Here is a 24,549-nt window from a genome sequence, read left to right on the forward strand (position 1 = left end):
TTGCCCGCGGCGGCCCGCCCGAGGCTGCCCTGGTGCGTGGGGACACGGCCGAGCTCCCCGCGAAGGGTCCCGCCCGGGCCGGGGGGCTGAGGCGGAGCGCTCTGACCCGCTCCCCGTCCCACCCCCGGCCGGCCGGGCCCCCCTCGGCGGCTGACAGAGAATCACGCGGAGGGGCAGGGACGCCCCCCCCACCCGAGTGACCACCTGCCCCGGGGCGGGGGTGAAGAGAACCGGGCGCGGCGAAGGTGCCGGGGCCGCCTCTCCCTCCCTCCCCAGCAGCCGCTTCCTTTTATAGCGACGCGGCACCGCGCCCGCCGCCCGCCGCCGGCAGCCAACCTGTGGCCGTGACGACGACGCCGCCGCCGCCGCCCGGCAACCCGGAAGGCCAGGCTGCGCCCCGCGGGCCGCCCCGCCGCTCCGCCGCCCAGGTAGGCTGCCCGCGCCCCCCGCCGCGGGCGGAGCGGAGCCGGAGCGGAGCGGGAGGGGCGCGGCGCGGCGGGAGCGGGGCGGCGGCGGGCGCCCCCCCTGCCTCGGCGGCTGAGGGGAGCGGGGGATCGCCTGAGGGGAGCCGGGGCGGGGCGCCTGAGGGGAGCGGGGGATCGCCTGAGGGAAGGCGGGAGGAGCCTGAGGGGAGCCGGCGGAGGGGAGGCTCGCCCCCGCCCCGCTGCTTCTCCACCGCCACCGCCACCCGGGGCAGCCCTGCCCCTTCCCGCCCCCGGGCCGTCTGTCAGGCCGGGGGCTGAGGCGGTGTCGGCGGCAGCCGCGGGGGGGGGGGGGGAGCCCTGCGCCGAGCCCGGTTTCGGCCCGAAGGCCGGAGCCGCCGCCTCGGTTTCCCTCAGGGCAGGGGGGTGCGAGGCCGCCCGGGCGGGCAGGTGCGGCGGGGGCTTCGCTCGCGTCCGCGAGGGGCGCGGGGGCGACAGGCTGGGGCAGGGAGATCCTCTGTGCCCCGGGAGCGGGGGACGGCGGCGGCAGATCCGGCGAGCGGCGGTAATGGTTCTCACGCCAACCGACAGCATCTCCGGCGACCGCCGGGTTGAAACCGAGCAGCAGGGAGCCGGGGCGGTCGGCTTCAGGAGGGAGCCGCGGTTCGGTACCGCGTCCTGGGCGCGGTGGGCGCCGCTTACGGCCGTCCTGGGTTGGGGAGCAGCGGCAGCGATGTCGGCTGGCTGCTCCTTGGCGCTGACCATCTTCCGATGGTCTGCATTGGACCATCTTCCGATGCCCGGGACAGGTGCCAGGCTGGAGGCTGCTCAGTCGTCACCGTGCATGCAAATCTTGCGTCTAAAAAGTTCAGCCCAGCAGCCAGAAATGCACTGGACTGGCCGGCGAGGAGGCGAGCACTTCTGCTTTGGGGGATCCGGTACTTCCTCGTCTGCGCAGGGACAGTGGCATGGCTGTGATCGTGACTGTGTGCGGAAACTACCCCTCTCTTAAGCAAGTTGTAGCGTTTCAAAAGGATTAGTGGTGAAATAGAGAGGAAATAGCCCAGAGCAACCCCTAAACCATGGAGGTTAACTGGCTGTATGGTTTAGAGCGGCGTTACCCTTTTGCCATTTAAAAATGAACTCTTATCCCTAATAATCATTCTTTAATATACACGACCCAGAAGGCCACGAGGGGTACACTGTTTATTCGGTGTTTTGTTAGGTGTGTGATTAAAACAGTAGAGAGACCCTTTTTTCTGTTCAAACAAAGCAAACCCCGCATCTGCACCCCGAACCGAGAAGTGCTTTGAAGAGATGTGAGAGTTCGTTGGAAGTGCAACGTTGTCTTTGTTCCGGTGCTTGACTGCAACCAAGCCTGGTGGCAGGCTGCTGCCTGTTTAATGTCGGGAGTGCCAGTACTGCCGCTGTGGGAAGGGGGGGAGCATTCGGGGTGCCTACATGAGCTCTGAGGGACTCTCCCGGGTGCACACAGGCACCCTGGGTTATTTCGGTGCTCAGCCTTCACGGAAGAGCTGCTCGGGGTCATCTTGCCTTAGTGAGAGGCAGCACTTCGCTGCATGGCTCCTGCTGCGTTACCCGCTCGGCAGGACCGGGAGCCCGTGCCTATCTGGGCAGCAGATGCTCTGAAGCCGCTGTTGCAGGTGGCAGTTCCTACTTGCTGCTCGCTCTTGCCCACTTCGAGCACTGATCAGACCGAGAGGCCTCGTTGGTTTGTTTTCGGACAGTTGTCACCACTTGCTTTCCCAGGGTGCGGCAGGGGTCGGTGGTGCGGTTTCCTCCATGGCGCAGCAGCAGAAGCACTCCCGGCACGATGGAGCTTCTGAGCAGGTCTGAGGCGGTGCTCTGCATGGAGACTAGGAAATGCTTAGGATCCAGCAGGAACAGTCGTACCAACAGGACTTTTAAAAACGTTTCCAATGACGTCTAGAGCATCCGTTTCTCTAACGGAGCTCGATAGTTCAGACTGCTCAGCAAGGAGCATGTGCGATGGATTTTCAGTAATCTACACGGCACAGATAGGGCTTGAGGAAAAAATAATTAGGCCTCATTCTGTGCCTCTAAATGCGAGTTGCCCGGTAAGAGCAGTGGAAGAAGCTGATGCGCTGAGGGTAGTTAAAAGCTTGATGCTGCCTCTAGAGCGTGGGAGGGCACAGCCACTCTCAACTGCTATTTCTTTTTACTCAAAGGTATCAGAGGATACATAGTGGCTCACAAGAATAAAGGCTGGTGTTTGAGATCCTTCCTGTGCTTGTCGGAGAAGAACAAGGCCAAGAGTATTTTGAAAGTAAAAGCGTATTTCCTGTGAAAAACTTTTGCTGAAGCGAAGGGTGAGATCATTTTAGAGCTGGAGTCACAGCTGCGGTGATTCAGGCCAGCCACGCTGGCACCTGGATGGGGCTGGCCGGGTTGGTCTGAGGCAGAGTAGAGGGCACCGAGCACTGGCCTGTCTAAACCTGCAAATGGGGAAACAAGCACAGCATCATGTGCTCCTCTTGCTTCACTGGGAACAGGAAGAGAAGGCTGTGTCCTCTGCCTGCAGACAGCTTCGAGAACTTGGTTAGAGACTACACGTTGGTTCATCTGCAGGTATAGACTGGCCTGCTCTGGTTGACTAAATACACGCTCCAGAGGCTCAGCTGAGAGCCAGTGTGGGTCTCTTGGCTGCCCAAGCAAAGTAGATGCAGGAGTGTGATCCCATCATGGGTATCGGAACTGTTTCTGTAAGCTGAAGGTCATTGCTGCAGCGCTCTCTCAACCCTGACTTAGAAGGGCTTGTCTCTGAGGTTAGCTCAGTCCAAGACCTGTCTTCCTAATCATCTGGTTTAGGTTTTCCTTTAGCGCTCACCATGTCTGTGAGCTTGCTTATCTGCTGAATCACTGCCCTCATGCAGACCTGGATGGTTCCACCAGGAGCTGAATCAGGCTCGCTGGCTCCCAGGCACTGCCTTTCCCCTGCAGCAGCACAGCTCTGGGGGAGGAGATGGCCGGGAGCAGAGTATAGCGCTGACAGTCTGCTGGAATACAGTTGCTGGAGCAGGGATTTCAAATCTGCAGTCAGGCTGTATCTCGCAATGGGTAGAAAGCACTTTGCATGGTGTCTGCAGTTACTCAGCTGTTGGAAACCTTTGTTCCGTGCTGCTCTGTGTGGAGCTTGATATAGCTTGGATTTTCTTTTGGTGCCTGAGTTCTATTACTGTCCTTGCTGGGTATATTTTAAAACTCTTATCCCCCAGTGTTTTTGGGTTTTTTGTTGGTTTTTGAATGCTGCACACGTGAATTTATTCCCTTAAGATCTTTCTATGCCAGAGATGCTCAAACTGAGTGTATGTGTGACCTTGTGGTATTAGGTGGGGTAAGTCTAACAGATAGCTGTTGTTTCCATTTCCAGCAGTTTTTTTACATGGTGCAAGCTGCTTTTCTATAATCAAAAATGCAGTTTTTATAAAATGCTAGGTTTGATACCTGCTTTGCAGAAATGCTGTAAGATCTACTGCAGAGTATCTAGTGGACAAACTCTTTATTTCTCAAAGGCTTGCTGGATAGAAAGGGAAAAATACCAAATCTTCTGACTACAGCAGAAAACTAGGAATTTTATCTGAGTCTCGCTAGGACAGTCTTTGTCTCAGCCAGAACTAGGAACACCCCACCACCACCATCTTCCTTGTTCCCAGTCTTGAGGTCAAACCTCCTGGCCACAGCCCTCTCTATTTAAGAAAAAAAACACAGACACTAGTTGTAATCTGTGCTATGAAAATCTAATCTGTGACCTAATTTGTTGTGATACCATGAAGAACCTGTCAGTAGCAATCACTGTAACCCGTGGCACAGCCGCACTGCCCGCTTTCCAAGAGCGCTCGCTGGTTGTAGCCTCCGAGAGAGCGGTGTCACGCTGAGTGCGTACGTTTGGGCTCCTCCGCTGCCAAACTTGGGGAATAGTATACAGACAACTCTCGGATCACTTCTGTTATTCTTTTAAAATGAAAGTGGCATGGGCAGTCTTACTGTGTGTGGAAGTGAATCTCTTCTGCAGGCGATCCCTGTGGAACAGGCTGGTTTGAAACGTGGGAAGGAAAGTGAGATGCAACAAAAACTGGACAATTTTCTGTGCCTGTTGTAATAGCTGTTTACCTGTTAATTGCTCATTCACCTTGTCTGTGGCAGCGACTTGGATGCAACCAACTCGCTGGGTGAGTGGTTAGAGGAGTGACTCGTCTAAATAACTTGGCACCAGTGTGAGCTGAGGTTTCGTGGGCTAATTCTCAGAGGGCAAAATTGGCTGGCTTCTGGTACAGCCCCTTTGAGTTGAGTTTGTTGTCCTTTAAGGAAGAAAACCAAGATCTTCTGTGGTGTGTTGCTGAAACCATAGCACTGCCAATCGTGCTCTTCAAGGCTAGAGAAGGAAGGAAGGTTTTACAAGCTGGGAATGCACAAATAATACAATGGGAATCGTATTCCTAGGTCTGTGCACTGCTACATTTGACAGGGAGAAATCTTAACTGAGGAACTACTGCTCTATCAGAAACAGACAGCAGAGCTGGGCTTCCGGTTTGATTGTTCTAGAAATAACAGTTCCTTTTTTTTTTTTTTTTAAATATTAAAGTGCTTTACTTGAAAGTACTAAATTAAAATGTGCAGGGGCATGCAGTCTATTAATAACTGCTAAGATCTGTGTCCGTGCTTAGTGAGACACCATCAGTCCATTTGGACTTTGAGAGCCTCCAGGTTACTAGCTGGGTTTTTGGGATCCAGTAAGATGTATGTCCAAAATGAGGCCATAATCTATGATCTGATGCCTTCCCTGCTTAGTGTCACGGGAGCTACCTGTGCTGCTGTTAAGGCATTAGCTCTTAGACTTTTTATTTTGAGCCTCCTTTTTATTTTCAGTACTTGCACGTCTTGTTCACTAGCATATGTTAGGTGTATGTTAGCATAGAATACATGCCTTCGCGTAGTATTTTGTAAACTCAGTGTCCTTTTATCCACCCTGGGCACTCGGTGCTCAAGTTTCAATGTGTTATTTGTTGATTTTTGTTCACTCCAGGCTTTTCCCTCCACCCACTCACTTCCTCTCACAAATGTTTCCTCACTTCACCGCTTTCTCACACACGTTTCTAGTGCAGGGTTGCCACCCGTTGCGGGCAGGCCCAGCACTTCATCTGCCGTTCACCTCTGCGGGAGATAGGCGACAGATTGGTGTGCCAGGGGAGGAGCAGAGGCAGGGAGAAGGTGATTGCACATGTTGGGGGAAAGGTGCAGCAGCAGGGAGAGGGGTTCTGGGTACAGCTGTATTTTGGGGCAAGAGGAGCAAAGGCTTGTAAGCAGGGTGGACGTATGGGTGGAGGGAGTGAAGGTAGAAGAGGGCAGATGGTTATATGCGTGCTCAGGGATGGGGCACAGCGAGATGGTCTGCGTGTAGGCAGCTGGGAGACAGCAGGGCATGTAGGGCTGGCACACATACAAGCTTTGAGGAAGGTGCATGCTCCAGACCAGAGTGCAGGCAGACCAGAGGCCCTGTCCCTTCCTCAGCCCAGCACAGGCAGGCTGGTCTGCCTCCAAGACTTGTTCTTGGAGCTTAATAGCATGTTTTAATGTGCATTTTTTTCTATCTGCTTCTTATTTCTAACAAAGTTTTCCCACCTCCTCTTGGACAAAACTGATTTCTCAGCCACATGGGGTGCATCTGGCAGCTTACAACCTGTTAAAAAGAGAGGGGAAAAAAAAAAAACCCACCATGGAAATAGCATGTCTGTAGTTTTAAATTAGGCAAGGGCCAAAATTAGTAAGAACAGGCCTGCCTGTGGCTGTGCAAACCAGCAGAGAATTAATATTCATCTGAAGCTGAGCAAGGCAAGCAGAGGTTTGCAGCTTGCGCTTCCTTCGCCTTATCCCACTCCTGTCCTTGCAGCTTCTCCTCCCTGTAGGGCTCAGTCACTAGTCAGCAGAGAGCTGAACAAATGCCGCTAACCTTGTGCCAATACCAATGCTACTTTCAGCACTGTGAAATGTTAGCAACAGCCAGAGTGTTTTTACTGCACTCCTTTAATTTCTTTGCTCGGCTGCTACGAATGCAGCTTTGGATGCATCATGCTAAGGTCACTTGTTGTCAGAGCCCTGGATATGGCCTGGGTCCCATGCTGGGGCCTGTGTCCACCCACCATTTCCTTGGTGAGATAGGTGCTCCTCAGACACTTGTTCTTGTTTCCTCTCCCCAGCTGTGGTTTACTTTCCTCCTCTGTAATTGTGTTGCTGTTAATGGGGCTGCAGTATAAACCAGTTGCTGAAATAATTCACATCACAAGAATAACTCTAGGTAGGTTTGGTTCTTTTTAAGTCCATTTTTCATTTTACATCCTGCCATCATTTTCATTTGCAGGATCGCCCATGCAAATGGGTTTATCTGCACAAGTTAAAGTGGGCAATAGACTGGTGGGAAAGGGTGGAAGCTTGCTGGTGGAGGGGAAAATGATATGAAAAAAGGATCTTGAGTTGCTGGGGAAGGGAGTTGCAGGAGGGATGGTTGCGTTGTTTGGCCCTATGTTGTTGGTGGAGGCGACATGCAGCTGCTGATCTTTGGGAGCGGGGGTGATGTGTTTGAGGGAGGGGAGAACAGCAAGAGTCTTCACCTCTCTCCCCGCTCCCTTGGGAACCGCTCTGTTATGCCCTGTGCCCGCCACCGGAGATAAACTCCTGGGAGTGAATGTTCTTCCACCCCTAACATATCCAGAGGAATGGGAGGTCACTTGGAAATCAAAATTAAACAATGCCTTAGTGCAGCTTTGAAAAGTTTACTCAAAGGGCTGGCGTTGCTCCAGCGCGGTTAAACTGATGACCTCCCTCCCGTAACAGTCCAAGAGAGAGGGCTCTGGTTCGGCTGTCAGCAGCCAGCAGTGACTGCAGAGCTGCTTCTTCGGTGGCAGGGCTGGATTCCTGCCCCTCTCACCTTGCTCCCATCGCAGCATGCAGGGTGCGAAAGGAGGGAGGGCTGCGCTGCGTCAGGCACGTTGCAGCCCAGCAGCCTCTGGCGGGGATCGTGCTGGAGGCTTGTGAAGTGCCTGGGCTGCTGCAGGCAAGGGGCAGCGCTGAGGGACCATCCCAAAATGGGAAGAGCCATGTGGTTGCTCTCTGGAGGACCGCAGCAGCCCGCAGAGGACCTGGAGTTGGCTTGTTTCTGTGGGCTGAGCCTCCTTTGAGCTGCTCTGTGGAGGGACAACTGGAGCCTGTCTCTGTAGGTATCATCCAGCGGCATGCTTCTGACGGTGGACAGCTGCTGCCATCGGGGTTGAGTTACATGATGAATGATTTATGTTCTCCCCCAACTCAGTGTCTTGCCAGAGACACAGGGACAGGGAGTAGTGTGATGGGGAGTACCTCTGCAGCCTGCAAACGCCAGGGACGATTTGGGTTTTCATGGTGGTGGGTCTGGACTAGTCAACAAAACTTAAAGGGAAAAAATAGAAGCCCCATTCCCAAGACTGTTCCTACAGTCCCAGAACTGAGGAGGGCAGATGTTCCTGCCTGTGAATCCTAACTCCTTCTGAAGGATGAGCTGTATGACCAGATATGATCTGTGCATTAGTAGGTCTGTCTGGCATCCTGCTTACGTTGAGGCATTAAGAAATATTTACTGTATGCGGCAGTGTTCTCGTGTTAGTGCGCTCTGGGTATCGCAGATATCCACTGGCAATGGCCTACAGCAGTCTGTCAAATGAGAGCATTGGTAGGATTCCCTGTGAATGAAGCAGCCACTCACATCTCTATTTAAGGGTTGGGACCAAGTTTCTTTCTCAGGATTACCACTTTGAAAGGACATGGTTTGTTTTAGGAATGGCTCCAAGTTGCAAAACTTGTACCAGGACTTCCTGTGCCCAGGATCCACAGCTGATCAGACATCCTGGTTATTGGCATTACTATTGTTGCATTTATGAGCAAAAATTGCTTTAGGCCCACTTGCACCTCTTCTAGGTCTGCTGCTACCCAGTCGTATGCCTCGACGTAATATGAATCGCAACACCTCTAAAATATGTTTATGCATTCAAGGTATGATTACGCCTACGACTTGTAGCTGCTGTTAATACCAAAAAAATGGTCTTTTAAACTTGTTGAGGTTCTGTTTTGTCTGTCATCTTTTTCTTAAGAATAAACTAATTGCTGTGAGAAGCAGTTGGTGGATGTACTCAGAACTTTTTTTCTTCAGGGGAACGCCACCCGGGTGGAGATGGCAAAGCCTTGCATGCTTTTGCATCGGGCTCCCAAGAGATCATGTAGCTGGTACAGGACCAGTAAATTCTTCCCCCCACAGACTCCTGCAGCACATCAGTCAGTTTGAGGAAGCAAGAAGGCGGGGTGAAGGCCCAGAAGGAAAATACTATGCTTGAGTGAGCATGTAGAAAAGGACTGATCCTGATAACCCCGTGTGCCTGCTGACCCCACTGGCAGGCTGGAGTGCTTATCCAGAGCCCTTTGAGAGGACCGTCCCATACAAGGCCACCAAAAAGATCGTGGCTTATCAGCAGTTGCTTAACGCTTCATGGGTTTGGAGCTGTTCCTGGGCAGTTGTTTTTACAGAGCTGAATACAGTCGTTTGCATATTGCACAGCTTTTTGGGGCTTTTCCTCTTCCTCTTAACTCTGTTGGGCACCATTGTACGTGTGTCTGTGAGGGAAGTCGTGTTCTCAGTCAGCACCCAAATTGGTGTAACTTCCCCTGGGCAGGGGCTCCCAGAAATGCAACCCCCTCTGCACCAGCCCTGCTGGGGAAGGGAAGGGGCAGAGGCTGCTCTGCAGGGGGACCTCGGTGAGGAACTTCCCCTGCGTTTGTTTGTTCTCCTCCCCTGGTTCCTCCTGCATGAGATGATCCCAGTCCTCACGCTCCCCCTGTCACGGGACATTGACCGGCTGGGGTTTCTGCAACAGGGGATGCTCGTGTCCGCTCGAGAGGAGCCACGGGCTTCCTGTGAAATCCCCCTGTGAAATGATAACACACACCCCATCCGAATTACTACCCACGTGTCCGGCATGCCCCGGCCTCTTGTCAGCCCTGCCGCTGGGGAGGCTTTGGGGGGCAGCCAGAAGGTGTCCTTGCTGCTGGGGGAAACCGGAGCCAGCCCCCACCGGCCCTGCCTGCTGGTGGGCAGCACGGGGAGCAGATGCCCCTTTTGCTCCCCTCTGTAGGGAGCTGTACCACCTGCTGAAGGACGGGGAGAGGAGGAAGGTGAGCCTTGCTTCTGCCCCCATGCCCTGCCTGCAGCCGTGCCAGTGCATCCCAAGCCTTGGTCCAAGTGCAGGTGGTGGTAGTTAACACCCAGCTGAGACCCAGCAACTCGCCAAGCTGGCCCTTCTCCAAAGCTGCTCCAGGCCTGCCCTACCCTCTTCTGCAGGATGGAGCCCAAACCAACACTCAGGCTTCGTTGGGTTTCGTTAAGGTTTGACCTACCATACCAGGAACTCTATCTGTAAGGTAGTTGTGGATGTGTCCTAAACGTTTGTTTAGATCGTCTTTCTCACAGTGTGCTGAATAATTTCTGAGCTGGAAGAGCAGCCAGAGCCTCTGCCTGGGAACCAGGCAAGCTACCCCCTCTTGCTGTATTTTGTTTTGTTTCCTGCGCTGTTTTGTTGGGCTGCAGTCCTACCGTGAATTTCACTGACATCAGTAAAACACTGACAACTCCCCCAGGTGGAGTTCAGCAGGATCAGAGCTGTTTGGAGATGAAAGCATATCCGATAGCGCGAAAGACGTATTTTCAGAGGTCACTGAAACTCGGTCCCTTATCTCAAAGCCTCCATTTGCCCTAGACACTATTACTGCAAGTGCAATAGGTGAATTTAGGTTCCAGCCCCAGGAGAGGATGCACCAGTTAATACAGAGAACTTTAGAAATTGCCCTTCCTTTCTCTGATGTCACTTTAATCCCTTGAGTGTACAGAGATTAAAAGATACTTGGTGAATGTACTAAACATTCATTGCACATTTCTCTTCCAGTATCCAGCTGACCTCAAATCCTGAATGAAATGCATTTGCATTTGTTTCTAAAAGTGTCTCATTTTGTGAATCAAAATGTCAACACATTTGAAAATGGTCCCACGTGAGATGTTTGTATCTCTTGGAGTTTAAATTGCTGGATCAATTTCCCATTAATACTAAGGGTATTTAAAGGACAAATTCTCTGCCTACTGCAGGGAAAATTTACCCTGAGGTATGACATTTCACCTGCCGCTGAGTGTAAGATTGTTGCATATAATGGACTGGAATAGCTAGATTTGCACATACTGGTAACAAAAGAGGGTGAACGGTGGATCCCATTACAGAAAACCTTTCCTCTCTCTTTTTTCCTCCTCCTTTTTCAGCCATCAAAACTTGCATCCTCTTTGCAATTTATATTACTGCACTATTCAGAAGCCTGTGCCTGAATTTGGGCACAGTTTAATCACGTACCATATGAGTGGGTAAAGAGAGCCCTGAAGAGTTTCCACTCAAAAGGACGTAAAGAAATGGGAGCACCAGGGTGCATCCAAGCTCTCGTAGCTGAGCAGCAGCCACAGAGCCTGGCTCCAGCTTCACTGGTTCCTGCCTGGGACCACAGAGCTACGAGCCCCGTCACATGCTCTTCTGGTTGTAGGTATGCCGACTGACGGGGCTTTGCCACAGCTTGTCTCTCTCTGCTCCTCAGCATGGCTCTGTCCTGAGTTAGAAGAAAGGAGGAGGACAGTTGGCGAGCCTCGACCCCCTCCTCCTCAAATGAAATGCTGAGGCAACTGGAATGAGCTATCAGCAAGCTAAAGGAGACAGTATAGCTACAAATAATTTCAATCTAGGGGCACGGTGAAACTGGGCCTGCGCTAAGGCATGTTTACCCGAGGAAGTGCCAACATAACCTAAGAGAGCATACCATAAAATTGCACCATACTGTCCCTCCCTTGTGCTATCACGGAAACCAGATGCCAGGATGGAAAAGCACCAGGAGCTCAATAAAAAAGCAAGTGTCAGAGAGCCCTGCTCAGCCCTACCTTCTGCTGCAGGCCATCTATGCTTCCCGGCATTCCCTGGTTTCTTGCCAATTCCCATCAACAGCTGTGGTTTGTGGTTGTAATGCTCAGAATTTGTCTCCTCTTTCTACTAGCAGACCTGCATCAAAGCTAGATGTGCAGCATGTAGCAGTTTGAGAGTCCCAGGACTCCCAGAACTGGCCTCCATGCATGAAATCAAATCCTTCTTTACTCCTTTATCTTTCCCAAGGTCTGAGACACCACAAGTAGGGGTTTGTAAGTCTTCTGGGCCCTTCTGACGGAGTTTGTGAGGAAAGGTTATAACAAAGTGCTTTGTAATACTTTATTTTGTTTCTTTTAAAGAACACAAAAGTGCCAGTAGTATATCTAAAGCTGGATTGCCAGCCCAGAAGCAGCCTACTTGCTGCATTTAGCAGATAAAATGTTCTTCCCTCTACCATGCTTATTCCCAGTTTCTGTGTCTATGTATTACTGTTGAGACTGCAGTTTGAGTAGGAGCAGCTTCAAGATGTAAGTAAGTGTCTGTTAGGAATCCCACTCCTTGTTTCAGGAGGCCCCAGAAGTTCATTAGATGTTTAATAGCTTCCAGTCACTGCTGTGCTGGATGGACCTGAACTGGTGACCAAGAGGGGAAAGGTTCTCTCGCACATTTACAAACCGTGAGGCATCTGTTCCCCAGACGCAGATTTGTCTAATTTCCCTAAACCACTGATGACCTGCCCTGAAATGATATTCTCATTCCCTTAGGAAATCCCTTGGGTTGATATCAAGTAGATAGTTATTTTTGGGCTCTTTCCCAGAGAGAGTGCACTGTATTGCTCTGAACCCTACACACCAAATAAATATATCATCAGACTGTAGTAAAGGTCCAAAAAGCTTTATTGAAGGGGAAACAGATTATTAATAATTCAGGGTAGTTCACTGTATTGTTTTTGGGCCAAGTAAAGCTAATAGAGCTTTTTTTATAGCAGAGATGAAAGTGTAGAATATCAAGACTGAATTGATTGCAACATTTAATGGCAACATAAAACTCAATTAATGAATTGCAATGGTTAACTCTGCATTAAAGTGAAACATGCAGCTCCCAGGCAATGTATTAAGCATTTTTAAAGACTACAAAAACAAAGAGACAAAAAAACCCAGCGCAAAACCCCTTATTGACTAGTAAATGCCTATATTGTTTTTTACCTGGGAGAGAAACTCATATGAACATATTTTTAATTCATTTATCCTAAAGCTGTGGGTGCATGTATGTACGTGTGTGCTTTTCCCTTAGCACTTTTCAGAATTAAATAAAGCCTTTACATGAAGTTGATCAGTGATTAATTCTAACAAAATTCTCTCAGGGCTGCCTGCGATTTCTCGTGGCAGGGAGGATGGTAGTGCAGAGAGAACAGGCTTCCACAGATGCGTTTGTAAGAAAGGCTCTAAACAAGGAGAGTACCAAACTGCTACGTGTTTGAACTGCCCCGTGTTGTTTATTATCTACCCAATTATGGTTTCCTAATTTAAAAGTATATTTTCTATTTCTCCGCAATAACAGAAGAACATAACATTGAAAAGAGAAAACAGAATCATTGGGTAGAATAGCTGTACTTCTGGAGGATGAGGAAGGTTTTAAAATGTTCCGCATTGAACAAATTAAAGGTTTATTGCAGAATAAACCTGCAGCCATTCCTTCTCACTGACAGTCATTATATTGTAATTTTGTCCCTTTGCAGCCTTTCCAAAACCATCCATTTCTTTTGAAACCTTTGTTCAAGCCTCAGTCTGACATGAGGTCTTTTCCCGCACTGCGGTCTCCTACTCTCTGCCTATTTCATGGTAGCCATTCAGTCTTCCAGTGGGGACACGTGCCCCCTCTTTGCCATCTGGCCATATTCAGGTCCTCTGAGTGCAGTCCCCTCTGTGCTAAACCCAAGCTTGTCACACTCATCTGCAAAGCCTTTCAGAAGCTCAGGGCCAGAGTCTGTCATCCGAACGCTAGTGTGTTACGCCTTAGGTCAGAAGTGACCCCATTAAAACCATTTAGAAGCATGCATACTTAGGACTGTCTCGCTGCCCTTACGGTTCTCTCTGCTCCCACGTGGTTCCCCGGGCCCTTTCACATCCCTGCTTAAGCTGGTCGTCTTTGAGCAAACCACGTTATATTCTCTACAACCTTCCCTGCCATCCTTTTAAAGTAAAATTCAACAGATAAATAATTAGGATTAAAATAATAATGAGAACATAATAGGAGCATGAAGAAGCCAGTACCGTTCGCCTTTTCTTTGAAGAGAATAAGATATAATTGAAAAATAAAGAGTCCTGTGAACAGTGTAACTAATGAATCCTAATTTTCTCCTAATTTGGGTTCTGTGCACCCCGCATTTGCCAGTGGAACCTTGTCACTGCAAAACCTCTGGCCCTTCCCTGTTCCCAGCTCTCTTCTTCCCTGCCACGTTCCCAGTGCCTCCACTGCAGTTCCCCTCAGCCTCTCTCTTATATCTTGCCAGCTGGGCAAGAGATGACATGTGCAGGTTGACTGGGCAGTACACACATGCTGTTTAGTGTCCAGCATCATAAACCAGATTTCCAGGGGAAAGCAGGCTAAATGTCCTGGGATAGGGAGAATTGCTACCTGGCACAGGCCAAGGTCTCACCGGCAAGTGAGAGCCAGCTCTGAATGATCAGCCTTGCTGGGAAGCACGTGGTAAAGATGCTGTACTGCTTCGTCTTTTGTACTCAGGTTAGTTGGCTTAGGACTAGCATGGTAACTGCTGTGGAACATTGTATTTTGCCATGTGGAGACACCGTGGTACAGTGGTAGAAAACCAACGTGTACAACTGATCTCGGTATTCGTGTTTTCCTCTCATCTCTGACTGTGAGCTGCTTGGAGCAGGAACTGCACCAGTGTTTCTGTAAAAGTGCCATACAAATCTTTCCAACTTAGTTTTTTTACATATGAAGTTACTGAAGTTTAACAGTATCGCTTTAGGCACTTACAAATTATCAGAACAGGAGGTACCACTGACAGGCTACCTAGTCTTCTTGATTAACACCATACAAGAAGTCCAAGGCCAGAAACATGATCTAAGCTTCTCTGAGGTATAGCCTAGTACCTCACAAGAGAAGACTATTTTGCTTCTTTCCACTTTTTAGCTTGTTCACTGCCTGAGACAGGAATCATTTAGAATAAGGAGTATTGTTATTATTAAGGAGTATGACCATGTACTTAAAAAAAACACTGCTTTGTGATGCATTCCTGTTGAGGCAGCGTGGTCACGGTGGGAAGCTGCTTGTTCTAGCCTGATTGCTAAAATAATACACAGCTAAGCTCTGACTCCAGGAACCCAGATGTCTCAAATGGAACTGTATCCAGGTTGATATAAACAGGCACAGAGTGTTTCCCAGCTCATGCGTGGGGTTTATCAGCTGGACATAAAAAAATATCTTTCCATCAATTGGCTAAGCTCAGAATAAGTTTAAGTAATTGCAGTGTGCAGCGTCAGCTTTACTCCCTTTTCTTGCTAGCTGACTGTTAAACAGCTGCATCTGGTGCTAGATTTAGTCGTAGGTGCCATATTCACGCTCAGGAAAAGGAAGAGAAAGACGTCTGGTGTGCAGTGTTTCAGTTGCTCAGCAAAGGAAGTGTTTAAGTGCATGCCTAAATGGTTTGTTTTATGGCAGCCTTCATCTGCACCCAGTCTGTCCTTCACAGATTACAGTATGGGGAAAAGCCCTGGCTTTCCATTTCCTCTGCTAGCAAACTCTTCTTTGCCGTTAGAGAGACTTCTGCTTACATGAGCAGTAAGGACTCTGTTTGTGTCCTTCTAGCTACCCAGGCTTCTTAAAATGATCACTCTCAAAGACTTTACTTTGGAAACCAAATATACCTACCATGCAGGTGATGGGTGACTGGGAATTTCTTATCCCACAGAAAAAGAGTGCTACCTACCCACTTCGTATGAGATCACTGGATAGTATACAAGAAAATTTGTGTACTGATGGGGAAAGGGTTTCTTCAAAGTTCTTTACATTCAGCAATTGGGTGCACTAAAATTATTTTAATGTCTGCTGCTCTTTGGAGCATATTGATGGAATTGCTTGAAGGTAACAGTATAATGGGATACAGCAGATGACTGTATCATAATGGTGTTATTTTAAAGAGGTAGGTATAGTTGGTGAGCCACTAACTAAATCATACTCTTTTTTCTCTCATTATGCAGTAGCCTTACACTCAACATCACTTAAATCACAAACGAGGATGAATTTGATTTATAGTAGTTCAAGTGAACATTGCAAGACCAGTCCAGGTTTTGATCAGCTAAATTGAATTCTACTGTTCAGATGGGAAAAAACAGCCAGGTCCTTTCAACCCGAGCTAGCGGTGCAAGGACAGAACAGTGGCAACAGTGACACTGCAGCCCCGTGGGGTGCTGAGCCACCCTCAGCTTGTGGTCATGCCACTGGAGGCAGCCTGAGATGCTTGTCCTTGGTCATGTCTCGCCCAGCAATAACACTGTTGTTTTGTGAAATCCATGTTTGTTCACTGAATTTTGAAATTGGCCCCTGAGACTGACACTCCAGAGCCCCTCCCTGAGGAGCTTTAATTAACTTACCTATTTCCCCACCAAAAGATTGCAGCATCCCCTGTGATCTGAAGAGGAAACTAAGTACCACTGTAGCAAAGGAAACAGCTGAGACAAAGTGAAACCGTCTCTTGATAATGTCCCTTGGCAACACCTAGACACAGCCCAAAAATCACTTATGAGCCAAGTGCTATTCTGAGGGTTTCTAGTAACAAATGAATTAAGCACTTTGGGGAAAAAGGAAAAAAAAATAAGCAATAAACAAAAAACCTCCAATGATTACATCACTACAAAGGATGTGACCAAAGTAAAATACCAGTCTCATGCTCCTGAGGTAGGCAGAATTCTCAGTGAAATCAATGAATATTTGTTTCCATCAGGGCAGCACAATTGTGTTTGCTCAAAAAGAAAAAAAAACAAAACAACAAAAAAATTGGGTTCTCTTCCAGAGAGTAATGAAACAGTCTAGCCCTCTTAAATATTGCCTTCCCTGTTCTCTGAAACATTGATTCTGTCCATTAACTGGAATACTATTACGCTGCTGATTGATCTGAAACATTTTGGGGGGAGGGGGAAAAGAGGCTTGTGAGAAAGTTCCAGTTCAGATTTATGGTTTATTTCCTACCGTGGTCCTGGTGGTTTACTTTGTTTAATAAACTGGGTTGGCTAAAGGCTAACGGGAGGTCAAGTGAAACGCCTGCCACTCATCGCCCCCCGATTCACAGCCACCCCTCACTTACTTAGTGAAGCCCTTACTTAAAGGCACTAGCTGCTGCCCAGAGTGAATAAATCCAGTGACATTTAGGAGCTTTGCTGGATAAAGGTGCCTTTCATATGAGCAAAGGTGATGACCCGGCACCTGCTGAAGGAATCATAGCTTTTCCACTACACTGAGCAAACCTCTGCTAAAGGAAGAATGGGTGCATCTTGGGTTTTTCGTCACCCGAGTGCCATAAATTCAGAAGCGCAGTCTGTGGCCGTGACCTCCTGAACTTGGTAATATTGGATGATCTCGATTGCTTAGCAGGCCTCTTCTCTTGCTGGCCAGCTCACCTGTTTGCTAGCAGCATAGGTTTTACCACTGCCATTGTTCAAAGTACTTCTCAGTGCAATGGTGTCCATGCAGTGGTCGCTGAAGAAATTCCATATTTCACAAACTTTAATAAGCAGCTTAAAGATCTTGGTGTCTAATACCATGTTCTGCTCTATTCTGTAACAGGTCTACTACTATAATTTATCTTTCTATTTTCCAGTAGAGATAAAATGTGATGAAAATAGCTGCAGTTCCTCTTTCCACCTTCCCCTATGCTTCCTGGTCTACAGTCTTCTTTCTAATGCAGCCTTAACACCTGCCATTTTCTCTTTATTCCTCTTTTTGCTTCCCTGTCTCATACGTGTGAGCTGTACTGTGGAGGAAAGGCAGCAAAATGTGAAAACAAAAGAGCTTTATATTGTAAAATCGCCATTATCTTTAACCACGGTCCAACACTGAACACTCCTGTGTCATTTGACTTAAGTGTTCACTAGTCGAGAGCGTGCTGCATATGTTAGCTGAGGCCCCCCTGTACGAAGAGGCCGTGCTGATTGTTTGCAGGGAGCAATTGCATCAACAGATGAGCAAACTCAAAGATAATCTCAGACTTTGTAATGGCAGAAGAGGAGATGACTAATGTAATTAGTCACGTGAACGACAGACTTGCACCAGGTCTGTCAGAGTAGAAAGAACGAACTTCTGAAGTGCCTCAGTTTCCCCACTTGCCACCTAAATACCAAAATGACCTTTTGAGGGGGGAAGAGGCATTTTGAGATCATGAGTGCCTGTCTCCGTGCAAGTATAAAACATTGTAATTGTTTGGCATTACAATATCTGGAAGCACTTCAGGCATCCTTGTAAACATCCAATGATTTGACCTTGGCTTTTTGTTTTGTCTGCACTTTTCGAAATTTATGTAGATCATTCATATTTTGTTGCAAGTGTTTATATTTCTAAAAAGCTACACTTATATCAGAGGATTTGTACTATCCAAAGTGAAAGCCCTTAAGGACACTGTAGTGTGAATGTGACTGCTTCTGCAATCCCTCATCTACTAGCCATGCACTTGACAAGATGGAGAAATCTGGAAGGGGGAGGGCAAAACCTGATGTTAGCTTTATCTGAACTGAAAGGTGCTATGAACCACAACAGTGTAACAAGGGATCTCTGCAAAGCTGCCTCTCTTTTCCGTTCTTGAAATTTTGCTGTAAGAAATCGTCTCTCTTTAAAAATTAAAAAAAAAAAGAAAAAATCTTTGGGTATAGGATGCATACTTTCTATTTTCATCCATGTAATGGAAAAGTTAGTGGTGTCCTCCCCCCCCCAGACAAACAAAGCTGTTGTCAGTGGACAGTGTGTGCCCTATTGTCCCTGCTGAGTACAAATGGAAGAGGATGATGATGACGACTTCCTTTTCTCCTTTTGACTTTCTCCCCTAGGCTACCATTAAGCTTAAAAGTAGCCGAAGTATTCAAACTGTGCATGGCACCTAAGGGCGGGTTTGCTTCTGTGGTTTTATTTACCTGTCTGGCCATCTATATATAAAATAAAGTCATCTTTTGTCACTGGTGTATATCCACATGTATACAGTACATATACATCCGATAGTACATTCGGAGCTTAATAGTCTTTGCTCTATGAAAATGCTCTGACCTGTTTTCTTTCCTAAGTGTCAGCTATACCTACCTGGCAGCAATACTCCTACTAACAAAACAATCCACAGGCATTTAGCAGCATAAGAGCAGTTATGTTCTGTTACCACTCCTTTATTTTATGATACTAGTTGGCAAATACAATCTATAGTTTTGGGTTTTATATTTATTGCAGTAATAACCTGGTAAAATAATTTTCTATTCAGAAGAAGCAATTAAGAAATTAAAAGTGAAGGCAGAACTAATAGAAAATTGGTGGGTTTTTTAGTCACGCAACATTTTCCAGAGTGTTCAGTAATTTTTTATGCTTCAATTATTACGTGGGATGTGGATGTCTTAGTATGCAGCTGCTGTTGAAAGCATCGCTGATGCTCAGCGTCTGGGCATTCTTACTTGTACTTCTGAAAGATCAGAGATCCAAATCAAGGGTACCTTACAATTTTGGACAGCTCTAAAGGGTAAATATTATTATAAACCTGCTTACGGTTTCAGTAGGAAATTTTCCTTGTCTCACCCCACCCTGCCAAGTCCCCAGCAGCTCATAGTGTTACGAGCATCAATAATCATTCATCCCTGAGGCTGGTTGTATGGTTTCCTTAGCTCTGTGTAACAGCACAAAGTTCTGTAGTAGGAGAGGTGAGAGCCCCCAGCTTTGTATTAAGCCCACACGTTAACGAGTCCAACGTAAACTCAGAGCACGATTCTGCTTCCCTTGAATTCAGTTCAGTGGGACCTGGGTCGCTTCCTGCCTGGCACACAGACTCGCAGAGGTCTGCGGACTTCAGAGAAGAAGGAGATGTGATAGTGGCCTGCCATCATCTGAGCAAGGAGGGTGCATCGATCCACACCTCAAAATTTGTATCCGCTAGTTGCAAAAAATCCTTTCCACAGCAGAAGTGAAAAGTCACGTCAAGCACTTAGTTTAGCCTACCCACTTACACAAATCAAGCACAAGCAGAACTGGGACTTCTCCTGTCATTCTGCCCAAACTGCTCCTGTGAAAATCTTCTTTCCTATCTTCTTGGACATCTCCTCTATTTGCTGCAATCTACACAAACTTCTAGGAGCCTCCAGGGCTTGCCTGAGCACTCCCCTTTCCCTACTTAGGTGAAGGCAGCAGACAGGTACGTGGTGTACCAGCCCTGGTCTTGCCGGAATGTTACCCAAGGACCACAACTAAAGTGCAGTGATTTCCTCTCAGTTCACCGAGCAGGTTTTGCAGCTGAAGTACACTCACAAATGGCTTCCTTTATATCCCAGGATACTCTTTTATGTAGAATACTTTAAAGTTATTAGTGTAGTGAATCTATGTATCTTGAATCCTACCAAGTTACAAGAGAAACTAAGTTTACCAGTTTAAGTCAACATATATATAGGTATGAAAATAAAAAGAAGAGAAATATGTCGACATATAAATAAATCTCTGAGGTCCTTTCCATTTTCGTTCTTTCTCAATGTGCATTTGGGGGAACTTGGTATTCCCTAATATTTGGCAGTTATCAAATTGGTGTTCGGCTTCTGAAGAGAAAGTAGCAGAAGTGGTTAGACTTTCAGGTGGTTTGTTTGGTTCTTTCAGATTGAATAAGCACCATTGCCAATGACAATGCTCTACTGGTTGAGGCTGCAAGGAGTTTTGTCTTGGCTGTATCCGTACGCTACTGCCGGGCTGTCCCGCTCGGTCTCTGAACCGCTCCTAGCGCAGCCTCACCGAACGCACCGTGAGCTGTCCCTCGGCTTCAGAGGAACCATTCAGCGTGAAGGCCAGATGAGACTTCATGGCAAAATTTTGAAAATCATTGTCTAGATTCCAGGTTACTTTATGAAAAAAAGAAGCAGAACTTCTATTTTTTCTTACTCTGTGTGCGTACGTGCAATTTTACTGAAGAAGCAAGCCCAAAACAAGGCATTTGTGCTATCCCTCTGCTTTGGCAAATTTATCCAGAAGCAGAAGTAGTTCAGGGTGTGCGATGTCCCAGGGTAACGACGCCAAAATCCCAGTTGTGATACAGGCAAGGAAAAGGTGAAACCTTCATCAACAGGATGTGTACACGGGAGAGGAAAATACATAATTAAGTCCATGAAGTGCCCTTAAAATGTATTTTTGCGTTTCTTAACACATTTTGCCTGTCTTTTACATTTCAGGGGAGATGGAGAGCAGTACGGCACGGGCCACGACAGCAGCGGGACGTTCGTGCTGCGCGGGGCTCTGGCAGCGCAGAGCTCACTGAGGGATCCAACTTTCCGCTTTTTATTTTTTTTTTTTTTTACCTTAGATCTTACAACATGATCCACCTGGGAAGAAATTTCAGTCAGCAACCCTGCTTTTCACGCATAAGGAACCTGATTTTCTTTCCCATCCCGGCTTTGCCAACTGCAAACGTTTAAAAACCCTGAGTCAGGCCTTTTTAAAAAAAAAAAAAAACCCGAAGTCACACAACAGGCTTAAGCGGCCATCCGTGAGGTTAAGTTAGTGGCTTTGAGGAGTTGTTAGTGGAGGCTGGGGAGGCGGCGGGGGGGGGGGAGGTCTCAGCCCCGCACGCCGGGGGCTGCGGGAAGATGGCTGCCCCCTCCCCGGGCCGCCGCGGCGGCGCCTTTAAGGCGCTTGACCCACTCGCCGCCTCGCCTGCCCGCCCGCCTCTGTTTCGTTCCCCCGCCCCTGCCCGAGACACTGGGAATCGAAGCAGGTGCATGCGCAGTGCGCTGGCAGCCTGGCGCGCTTGCGCAGTCACCTGCTGGCCGCTCCCCCCACCCTCCCCCCCCCCCGCCGCCGGTACATCCGGGTCACCGCACGCCCGCCCGCACGGCCGGTCCCCCGCGGCGCTGCGCGGCTCGCTCCCCCTCCCCCTCCTCCCCCCTCCCCCCCAGCGCGGGCGGCTCCGGCGCTGTCGCCATCCGCGCCCTCCCCTGCGCGGGGCTCCGGCCACGCCGCTGCTGTCGCTGCCTCCGGCCGAGCGGGGGGAGGCGGCGGCTCCGGCTCCCGCTCCGGCTCCCGTCCGCATCGCCGTCCGCCGGGCGGTTCGGTGAGTGTCAGCGGCGTGGAGGGAGGGAGAGAGGGCGGGGGGCCGGGGCGGGGCGCCTCGCTGCATCCCCCGCGTTCCCCTCAGCCCCTTCCCGCCGGGGCCCGGCCTGCCCCTGAGGGGACGGGGGCTGCCCCCGGCCCGCCGCCCCGGCTCCCATCTGTTGCTCTTCCCCCCCCCACCCCCCGTCCCCGGGCCAGACCCGCTTCCCCTCAGCCCTCCGCAACTTCCCGCGTTTCTGCCCTTCCCGTCCCGCCGCCGCTTCGGCCCCGCTCTCCCCGCCGGGGCGAGGAGGGGGCTGCCCGCCCGCCGCCGGGGCCTCCCGCCTCAGGGCCGGGGGGGGGCGGGTTGGTTGGAGAAGCGGCGGCCGCTGCCTCCCTCGCCTGGGGAAACGGCGCTGACTGCCAGGGACCTGCCCTGTGCTGAATAACCCCGCGCTGGGTTTCCCCTGCTTCTCCGGCGGGGCTCCTTCCCCGCCCGGCGGCGGGTCGGAGGCAGAGGAGCCGGTGTGCTCCCTGGTGCAAGTGCAGGCAGCTGCCCTGGCGACGGCGGCGCGACCGGCTTGTGGCAGTAGCTGCTGGTGGGGGTGGTGGTGGTCGGAGGAGCGCGTCCTCCCCGCCGGCCTTCAGCCTGCCTCCTCTGGTGCAGCCCTGCGGGGTGCAGGTGGTGCGTGGGGAGGTGGAGAGACGGAGTGACAGTGTCAATGGTTAACCGGGAGGAGGAGGAAACCTCCTGAAGGGACGTCTGCAGTCTTCCGAACTGTAGCTAAAACGTGCAGCGAGTTAAGCAGAATACAGAAGTCGTCGCGCATTTGTCATAGTTGGGGTGTATCCTGCAGTTCTGCGTGCGGTAGCTGTGATGCTGGGACTGTAATGCCAGGTAGGGTTAAGGTGAATTCAGAAGCTGTAACAGGAGGCTGCTGTTTCTAACCTATTCATTAAGTAGCTGATAAAAGCAAATTTTAATTGGATTTTAGTTCTCTCCTGCACTATTCAGGAATAAGGACACGTGCAACTCCATTCTATTTTGTTAGTTTTTAGTCTGGTGTTTCATCTTGCGTGGTAATAAAATAGAAGAAGTTTCTTCACAGAAACATTTCAGATACCGAAGAAATCAAGAGACTGTGTTTTGCGAAGGTTTTTGAAGTGCTTTTCTTTTTTCTTTTTCTGTTCCATAGCATCAGCATCCTGGATCCAAATGTCAGTGACAGTATGACAGCTGTCTTTCTGCTTTGATAGCGGAGTCTTACTAACATTTAAAATCTGTCATGCTGAATTTCTGATAACGTAATATGGAAATACAAGTGTTGATTAGCATGTATGTTAATCTTCAAACCAGTAAAACGTTTTCTAGATTGATCTAATAATCCGTGTTCTTCCTTATTACTGTTTTTGTTGTTAAAAACTACAAAGTCTGTTTTTCTCACCCCCCCGGCACAAACAGTCTTTCTTTGTGTTCTGATTGCTTGGACTTTAAATATACCTTTAAGTTAATGAGCGTTTTCTGTAGTAGGCTGTGGCAGATAGGGGTATTGGACAGGAGACGTTTAGTAATTAGCCTGAGGTTACTATTGTCAAGGTTGGAATGTGAATCCAAACTTACAAGGTTCTACCTGACAAATATCTTTGTTTAGCAAGGCGCGTTGTTTTGCAAAACATATCTTCAGTTCCATGTGGCAAGTTTAACAGCAAAATCCTAAACCACATGAATAAGGTGCTGCTCTTCCATGAAGTAGAAATGTTTTTTTTGTCTGGCATACAGCGAGTATGCCATTGTTGAAACAGAAGCTTTCAGCAGAAGAGTAGATAGCTTTTTATCCAAGTCAAACTGTCAGATTTCTTATTGCATGCATTAGCTGTCAGAGAGTAGGGGCTGTAGAAAGAAGCAATCCCAGAATCTGTTTTAAAGTATCCCTGTCAAGAAGTACCGTGGTTATATGGAAGTAAGGAATGAATTTGATCCTGTCTGTTATACAACTTCCATTTGTTGTCAGGTGCTCTAGATTTTCTTCATTATTTGCAGTTTAGCTGGGACCACCTGACGTGACGGATTATTGAAAAGATTGTCTTCTGAAATTCTCTGCCTCTTCATGTGAAACCTTTCCTGTGGAAGCCTTGCTGACTGTAGAAGCGTGATGCTAGCCAGTTCTGTTCTTGCATACATAACTGTCCTGTCCCCTTATCTGAGTTTTGCCAGAGTCTTAATGTCTGGATAAAAAGAAAAAGGAAACAATTTTTTATTGTGTCTTTCAGTAGTTATATATCTTAGCAGAATAATTAATTTTGAAATTATTTGAACGCAATAGCTAAAATAGTTCAGGGACAGTTATGTGGGGAACTTAATTCAAGGTGTCTGTCACCAGACTTCTAACAGTTCTCACTAGACACTTGGAATTAATACTGTAAAGAGACAGAAGGGTGGGGAATATTTGTATTGCTAACTAGTGAATTATTGAGTAATACAGTAACAGAAATTGGCTCTGTCATTTGGAAAAGCATATGTAGGTGCCACTTTGGACTTCTGTAGCTGCTTAGGCATGGTAAATGTAAATGCAGGGTTTTTTTCCCCTCGCTGTGTGTCTAGGAGAATACAGATACACAAACAGCCTGCAGTACCCTTTTTGTTATTGCCTGCCAGCTGGGGGCATAGATGGAACTAATGCATGCCCTGTAGCAGAGACAGGCAAAATTAAAGCTTATGTGCAAGAAGTCAGATTTGTTTTTTTAAGCAGTTGGGATTGTTTTTGTGTGTGTGTGTGTGTGTGTGTGTGTTGGTTTTGCTTTTTTTTTTTTTTAAGAAATAATGGTGTTAGTGTAAATCAAGGTTA

The 24,549-nt window shown here is 48.6% G+C and overlaps 1 protein-coding gene across 5 annotated transcripts in view; it reads left to right on the forward strand.

The window, feature by feature from the left end:
• The first annotated feature begins 319 nt into the window (after nt 1–319).
• CYRIB (CYFIP related Rac1 interactor B) overlaps nt 320–24,549 on the forward strand; it is a 102,176-nt gene continuing 77,946 nt past the window's right edge. Inside the window, exon 1 of one of the 5 annotated variants that reach the window (XM_030011691.2) lies at nt 320–428. The gene's annotated coding sequence lies outside the window, so the exon portion shown is untranslated. Of the gene's footprint in view, nt 429–21,490; nt 21,726–22,544; nt 22,602–24,549 lie in introns of those variants that run through there. The other 4 variants (XM_030011693.2, XM_030011688.2, XM_030011694.2 and 1 more) reach the window with 4 other exon arrangements.

This window comes from Aquila chrysaetos, chromosome 4 (assembly GCF_900496995.4).
Source record: "Aquila chrysaetos chrysaetos chromosome 4, bAquChr1.4, whole genome shotgun sequence".
Classification (NCBI taxonomy): Eukaryota; Metazoa; Chordata; class Aves; order Accipitriformes; family Accipitridae; genus Aquila; species Aquila chrysaetos.